Source organism: Oryctolagus cuniculus, chromosome 7 (genome assembly GCF_051225735.1).
Source record: "Oryctolagus cuniculus isolate XC-2025 breed Fujian yellow rabbit chromosome 7, ASM5122573v1, whole genome shotgun sequence".
Classification (NCBI taxonomy): domain Eukaryota; kingdom Metazoa; phylum Chordata; class Mammalia; order Lagomorpha; family Leporidae; genus Oryctolagus; species Oryctolagus cuniculus.
The window spans coordinates 71,560,737-71,568,406 of NC_142873.1; the positions used below are offsets into that span (position 1 = coordinate 71,560,737).

Sequence of the window (7,670 nt, forward strand, 5' to 3'; positions counted from 1 at the left end):
GTTGTAACCAATAGGCCAAATGCCAACCCTGGGGTTTCTTAAAGAATGAAGTAGAAAGAGAAAGTATTTACCCTAGTGTTTAAGATGTACTCATCTCAGCCGGCGCCGCGGCTCACTAGGCTAATCCTCCACCTTGCAGCGCCAGCACACCGGGTTCTAGTCCCGGTCGGGGCGCCGGATTCTTTCCCGGTTGCCCCTCTTCCAGGCCAGCTCTCTGCTGTGGCCAGGGAGTGCAGTGGAGGATGGCCCAAGTACTTGGGCCCTGCACCCCATGGGAGACCAGGGTAAGTACCTGGCTCCTGCCATTGGGTCAGCGCGGTGCGCCGGCCGCAGCGCGCCAGCCGCAGCAGCCATTGGAGGGTGAGCCAACGGCAAAAGGAAGACCTTTCTCTCTGTCTCTCTCTCTCTCACTGGCCACTCTGCCTGTCAAAAAAAAAAAAAAAAAAAAAAAAAAAGATGTACTCATCTCATATCAGAGTGCTTGGGTTCAGTTTTCAGACCCAGAAACTAACTCCAGCCTCCTATTAATGTAGACTCTGCTAAATCACTAAAAGGCTTAAGTTCCTGCAACTAGCTTGAGCAACTTGGATTATGTTCCTGGCTTCCAGTTTCAGCATTGTCCATCTTTGGTCATTGCAGGCAATACTACCTGTCCATGGTGAAGCCAGATTTAAAAGACTGTCTGATTACTTCCTCCACAGATCAGTTTTTTAGTAATAGAAGGCCTGAGTTTGAGGGAAGTGGATTGGGAAGGAGAGAACATAAAAACATAGGCACAGAGGTCCATATTCGGTGGTCCCTGTATGAACAGTATGTGCAAGTCCTTATGGTCCATTCCATACTGCATTGTACTTGAGAAACTACTTAGATGATTTTGCCTACTTGAGTGTGGAGAGATGACTTTCCTTAGTACCTTGTACAATGCCTGGGACATAGTAAGTACTCATATATTTGTTGAAGGAATGAATTAATCAAATCCAGCCCAGAATTGTATGGTATAGTACACAAATGACTGGGAAATGGCATCAAAACACATGTAGAATAGATGCTATTATAGCAGATTTTTAAAAATTTGATAGGTAGAGTTATAGACAGTGAGAAAGAGAGGCAGAGAGAAAGGTCTTCCTTCCGTTGGTTCACTTCCCAAATGGCTGCTACAGCTGGCGCTGTGCCAATCCAAAGCCAGGAGCCAGGTGCTTCTTTCTGGTCTCCCATTCGGGTGCAGGAGCCCTAGCACTTGGGCCATCCTCCACTGCTATCCCAGGCCACAGCAGAGAGCAGGACTGGAAGAGGAGCGACCAGGACTAGAACCCGGCGCCCATATGGGATACCAGCGCTGCAGGCAGAGGATTAACCAAGTGAGCCCCGGAGCCTGCCCTGCAGGTTTTTTAATAGCAAAATGTATTCTATTGTAATAATCAATATGGGTTAACCATTTAAATACAATGTTACATATACATTAACTGTAAGGTAAAGCCCTTCACTTACATCTTTATATACCCCAAAGTACCTTTCCCATAGTGTAAGCAGACATTAATAAAATTTCAAAATTGATTTCTAAAAATAAGCTAACAGTTTAAAAAATGCATAATCTTCATATCTTTTGGTATGAATGAACATTTTCACAGTTATTGAAATTGGTGCATTAACATCTTTAAAACATCTTAATATATGCAATGTGTATTTGTAATTAAGGATTCAAGTTCATGTCTAATTTAGATCCAAGCTCTAGATAAAAAATGAATAATGAAAACACATTCTAGGCCAAATGTTTAAATATGGAGGAATATTTTACATTATGTAGGAACAGCCTAAAGTGCAATGCTTTAAATTTAACCTCAAGCCCAATCTTACTATCAATGTTATATTTACCCCTGTAAAAGGGCAAAAGTGTCTATGCAACACTCTTCTGATTCCTTCAGATGGTTTAGATTTCAGAAGACAAATTCAGACAAGAATGAAAACACTGAGGGCGATGGGAAATGGTATTGACAGTGTGTTGAGACCCTGGTGCCTTTGTTGTATGAGGGCAAAAAGCTAATAGGGTCAAAGAATTGAAAGCTTAATGAGATGAGAACAAGCAGGAGCAGAAAGGGGAAGACTGGGGGTGGGGGAAAGCTGGGAGGTTAATATCAACTTGCATCTAATTTAGGATTTGGATTAAAGAGCAAAGAAGCTCAAACCTGCTCAAATCACGCTGCCATCTGTGGTTCGATGTGGCATTTGGAAAAGTAAAAACACATGCTGGAAAATTACCAAGACAAAGACAAATTCTGGAATCTCGGCACAGGATTCTCCTTCTGTGGCTAAAAGACTGAGCTGCTTTGGAAACATTTGGATTCCTTTCCTGTTCATCTGCACTGTAAAGCATTGCTTTTTAAACGTAGATGTTGAATTCTATATTAGAAAGGACCTTTGTAGATTATCCAGGCATCACTTCTAGGCTTGTCCAGGAATTACATCATTAAGAAATATAAATACCGGTATGTATTGATTATCTAACAAAAAAGAGGGCAAGGGTAATTAAGAGTCATATTTAAATAGCATGTTATTTAAGGAGCTCTCAGGTATTTTCTTTAGCTCCAGTTTCCATGGAAATTATTCAATGCGGAGAGGGAGTTTGAAGTACCAAAGGAGACTGCACAGTTTCATAGCACCTAAACCAACAAGTAAATCAAGAAAGATTTGCATCTTTGAAATTGACATTTTGTGGTACACACACATTTGCATTTGTGCTTCTTAAAAAGGAATCCAGGAAGCTAGCAAAGGATGCAAGACAAAATGACTATCCTTTCGATTTTAAATTGTCACCCTATGTTGCGTCCTGTATATATATGATTCTATTATGAGTTGATGTGGAGAGAAATACTTTTATTCATACATCAAGGGGAAATTATGTGATTCAAAAATATCCTAACTTAATACTACTTTCTGTAAATTGCCTGGACTATAAATGGGGCATCCCTTCAATTCAATGTAAGGGGTTTCTTTTGAAATACTCTTTTTATCTTCAATTGAGGCATAATAATTGTATATATTTATGGAGCGTAGTGTGACTTTTCAAAACATGTGTAATGATCAGATCAGAGTTGGATAATGGGTATTGGCATATCTGTTACTTCAAAGACAATCTTCATTTCTTTGTGTTAGCAGCATTTAAAAACATCTCTACTAGCTATTTTGAAATACAAAATTGTTTTCTTACTGTGCTATTGAACTTTAGAAATACTCTTCCTATCTAACTGCCCAATTGTACATATCAACTATCCTCTCTACCTCAAACCTTTCCTAAGTTCTGATAAACACTATCTATTCTCTATTTCTATGCAATCAACATTTTAGCTTCAAGATACAAGGGAAAACATGCTCTATTTGTCTTCCTGTGCTTGACTTATTTCTCTTGGTGTATTGTCCTCCAATTCCACTTATGTTGCAACAAATTACAAAATTTCATGTCTTTCTATGGCTGAATGATATCGATATATATATATATAATATTTATGAACTTACTATACATATATATTTCACATTTTGTTTATCAATTCATCCATTGATGAAAATTTAGACTGATTCCAAATCTTGGCTGTGGTGAATAGTGCCACAGTGAACATGGGAGTACAGATATCTTTTCAACATTTTGAATATATTTCCTTTGGCCGTATACCCAATCTCAATAATAGGATTTCTGGATCATATGGTAGTACTGTTTCTAGTTTCCTGATAAATCTCCATGTTGTTTTTCCATAATGGGAAATACTAATAATAGATAATTTATATCCCTGCCAACAGTGTGAATCTCCCTTTCTCTACATATTTTCCTGAATTTGTTATTCTTTATCTTTTTGTTATTAGCCACTCTAACTGGAGTGAGGTGATATATCATTGTGTTTTTTATTTGTATTTTCTTAATGATTAGCAATGTTGGTCATTTTTTTCATGGTCTTGTTCATTTGTATATATTCTTTTGAGAAATGTCTGTTCAGGTCATATGTTAATTTTTTTAATTTAGGTTACTTAGTTTCTTGCTACTGTGTTTTTTTATAGTTTCTTATTTTTTCTGGGTATTAAACCCTCATCAGATGAATAGTTTACTAATATTTTCTTCCATTCTGCAGGTTGTCTCTTTATGCTATTGTTTTTGGTTTTTTTTTGGTGTACAGAAGCTTCTTAGTTTGATATAATTCAATTTATCTATTTTTTGCTTTTGTTACCTGTGCTTTTGAAATCAAATATATAAAATCTTTGCCCAGATTAGTGTCTTAAAGTTTTTCTTCTATGTTTTCTTCGAGTAGTTCATGTCTGTGATCTGTTTTGAATTGATACTTGTATATATTGTGAGATAGAGGTCTAGTATCATTTTCTGCATATGGATATCTAGCTTTTCTAGTACCATTTATTGAAGAAACTGTCCTTTCTCCAATGTGTGTTCTCAGTGTCTTTGTTGAAATTCCATATGATATAAATATGTGGATTTGTTTCTGTGTTCTCCATTTTGTTCTACTTGTCTTTGTGTCTGTTTTTATTCCAGTACCATGCTGTTTTGGTTACTGTTGCTTTGTACTTGTATGTTTTGAAGTCAGGTATTTTAATGCCTATAGTTTTTTGTTTTTTTCAGGATTGCATCAACTCTTTTGGGTCTTTCTGTGGTTTCATACAGATTTTAAGAGTGTTTTTCTATTTCTTTAAATGCTGCCATTGGTATTTTGATAGGAATTGCATTGAATTGGTAGACTGTTTTCTGTAGTATAGACACTTTAAAAAAAAGATTTATTTTATTTACTTGAAAGGCAGAGTTACAGAGAGAGGTAGAGACACAGAGAAAGGTCATTCATCAGATGGTTCACTCCCCAAATTGTTGCATTGGCTGGGGCGGGGCCAGGCTGAAGCCAGGAGTCAGGAGCTTTTTCTGGAACTCCCACCGGTGCAGAGGTCCAAGCACTTGGGCCATCCTTCACTGCTTTCCCAGGTGCATTGGCAGGGAGCTGGATCTGAAGTGAAGCATCTGGGACTTGAACCGGCTTTAATGCAGTGCCATAGTGCTGGCTCCAGTATGGATACTTGTTAAACCATTTTATAGAAATGCAGTATGCATACCAAGAAATGCACTTAATTATATAGACAAATGAATTTTGGTTCTCCGATCACACTCATAACTACCACCCAAATTAAGAACAAAACATTACTAGTATCCCACGAGTCCTCACTATTTACTTCCTTTTTTATTAGCATGAGAAAGAAGAATATATTTTCATTTACATGGTATGATTCAGTGAAACAATAACTATATACAAAATTATATATTACACAATTTTTATACTCTGTCTCTTTGTTAAGCACCACAAATAAGAGAAAACGTGATATTTGTCTTTTTTTGGACTGGCTTATTTCATTTATCATATGATCTCCAGTTTATCCATTTTGTAGCAAATGTCAGGATTTCATTTTTTTTCTGTTGAGTAATATTTTATTATATCTATATATCACATTTTTTTCTATCCAGTCATCAGTTGTTGGACATCTGAGTTGATTCCACATTTTATATGGAAGTGCAGATAACTATTTCATATGCTACTTTCATCTCCTTTGGATATATTCCAGGAGTGGGATAGCTGGGTCATATGGTAGATCTATTTTTAGTTTTCTGAGCTATATACATACTGTCTACCATTACAATTGTACCAATTTGCATTCCCACCAACAGTGTATTAGGGTACCATTTTCTCCACATCCTCTCCAGCATTTGTCATTTTTTAGATTTTTAGCCATTCTAACTGGGGTAAGGTGATACCTCATTGTTGTTTTTATTTGCATTTACTTGGTGGTTAGTGATCCTGATCACTTTTCAAATGTCTGTTGGCCATTTGTATTTCATCCTTTGAAAAATGCCTGTTCATGTCCTTTGCCCATTTCTTAACTGGATTTTATGTTTTGTTGTTCTTGAGCTTCTTTTATATTCTGGATACCGATTCTTTATCAGATGCATAGTTTGCAAGTATTTTTCCCATTTTATCAGTTGCCTGTTCACTTTGTTAATTATTTCCTTTACTTGCAGAAGATTTTTAGTTTGATATTGATATTGGCATAGGCAAAGACCTCTTGGATAAAACCCCCAAAGTACAGACCATAAAAGCAAAAATAGACAAATATATTTAGAAATAGTTTGAGAAGAATTGGTGTTATTTTATTTTTAGAAGTTTAGCAAAATTCAACAAGGAAAGCCCCTCTTCCTGGGCTTTTCTTTGTTGGGAGACTTTTTATTACTGATTCACTCTTCTTACTGGTTATTGGTATATTCCTGTTTTCTACTGCCTCACATAGAAATTTTGGCATGTGACATATAGCCAGAAATTTATCCATTTCTTCTATATTTTCTTCAGTTTGTTGGGATACTGTTGGGCACGATAGTTTTTAATGAACCTTTGTATTCCTGTGACTTAAATTTTAATGTGTCTTTTTAAAAATTTTTAAAATTTTATTATTTTTTATTTATTTGACAGATAGAGTTAGATAGTGAGAGAGAGAGACAGAGAAAAAGGTCTTCCTTCCATTGGTTCACCCCCCAAATGGCTGCTATGGCTGGAGCTACGCCGATCTGAAGCCAGGAGCCAGGTGCTTCCTCCTGGCACAGCAGAGAGCTGGACTGGAAGAGGAGCAACCTGGACTAGAACCCAGCGCCCATATGGGATGCTGGTGCCACAGGCGGAGGATTAACCAAGTGAACCACGGCACCAGCCCCAATGTGTCTCTTTTCATTTATTATTTTATTTGAGTAGTTTTCTTTTTCTTGGTTTAGCTAAAGTTTTGTACATTTGGCTAACTTTTAAAAAAAAACTTTTGGTTTTATCGATCTTTTATATTTTTTGTCTCTGTTCCTACATGGAATACATTGTTCTTGGATGGGGGACATATCAGATATTAAACTGATAATAACAGATATTACATTTATTATTAGCCCAAAGGCCAATAAGTAATAAACATGTTTTTTAATTGTTTAAAGCAGCCTCCTGGATGCATGTATGGTTTAGAGTGTTTCAGATATGAAGGAAAATGCAGCTGCTCCCAATTCACATACAGTTTAATATCTTTCATATGTTACTATATTCAATATCACTGCAATCAATGTCACTCTCATTTAATGACTGTGTTTCAGCTGTCACAGTGCTGAGTCTCATGGTGAAGAGAGAGAACTGGAACTTTAGAGCTCGAAGTCTTAGACTCCACTGCTCACTCTTTCTCTCATTAGTTGGGAGGTTGTTGGCAAGTTATTGAACATCTCTATATCCCAGTTTTCTCATCTGTAGAGCAAGTACAGAATCAGATGCCACACAAATTTGAAAAAATTAGACTTATTATTGATAATTTCTGTCACCTTTCCCATCAAGTAGCTATATAAACCATCCTTTACATAAAGTACTGTCGTAATGTGGGGCCTCTTTAACTGTACTTGAATTAAGGCGACTCTTAGTTTCCTTTTTTCTCTTCTTTTAGTAATAGATAGTTTTTCTTTGAGAAAAATCATCTACTGTTATCATTTGAGCTGACTCAAAGCTCAAGGATATCATGTACATGTAGTAGTTACTCTAGCCGTACTGTTCGGTTTAGGTGGTCCAATTTTGTCTTTCAGCCAAGGCTGCAGGCAGGGACACGGTGTAGGCCTAGAATGTCTTACC

General features: G+C 36.8%; 1 pseudogene; it reads right to left on the reverse strand.

Moving 5' to 3' along the window:
- Window positions 1–6,857: 6,857 nt before the first annotated feature.
- LOC127493902 (U2 spliceosomal RNA) lies at window positions 6,858–6,972 on the reverse strand (annotated as a pseudogene).
- Between the last annotated feature and the right edge of the window lie 698 nt (window positions 6,973–7,670).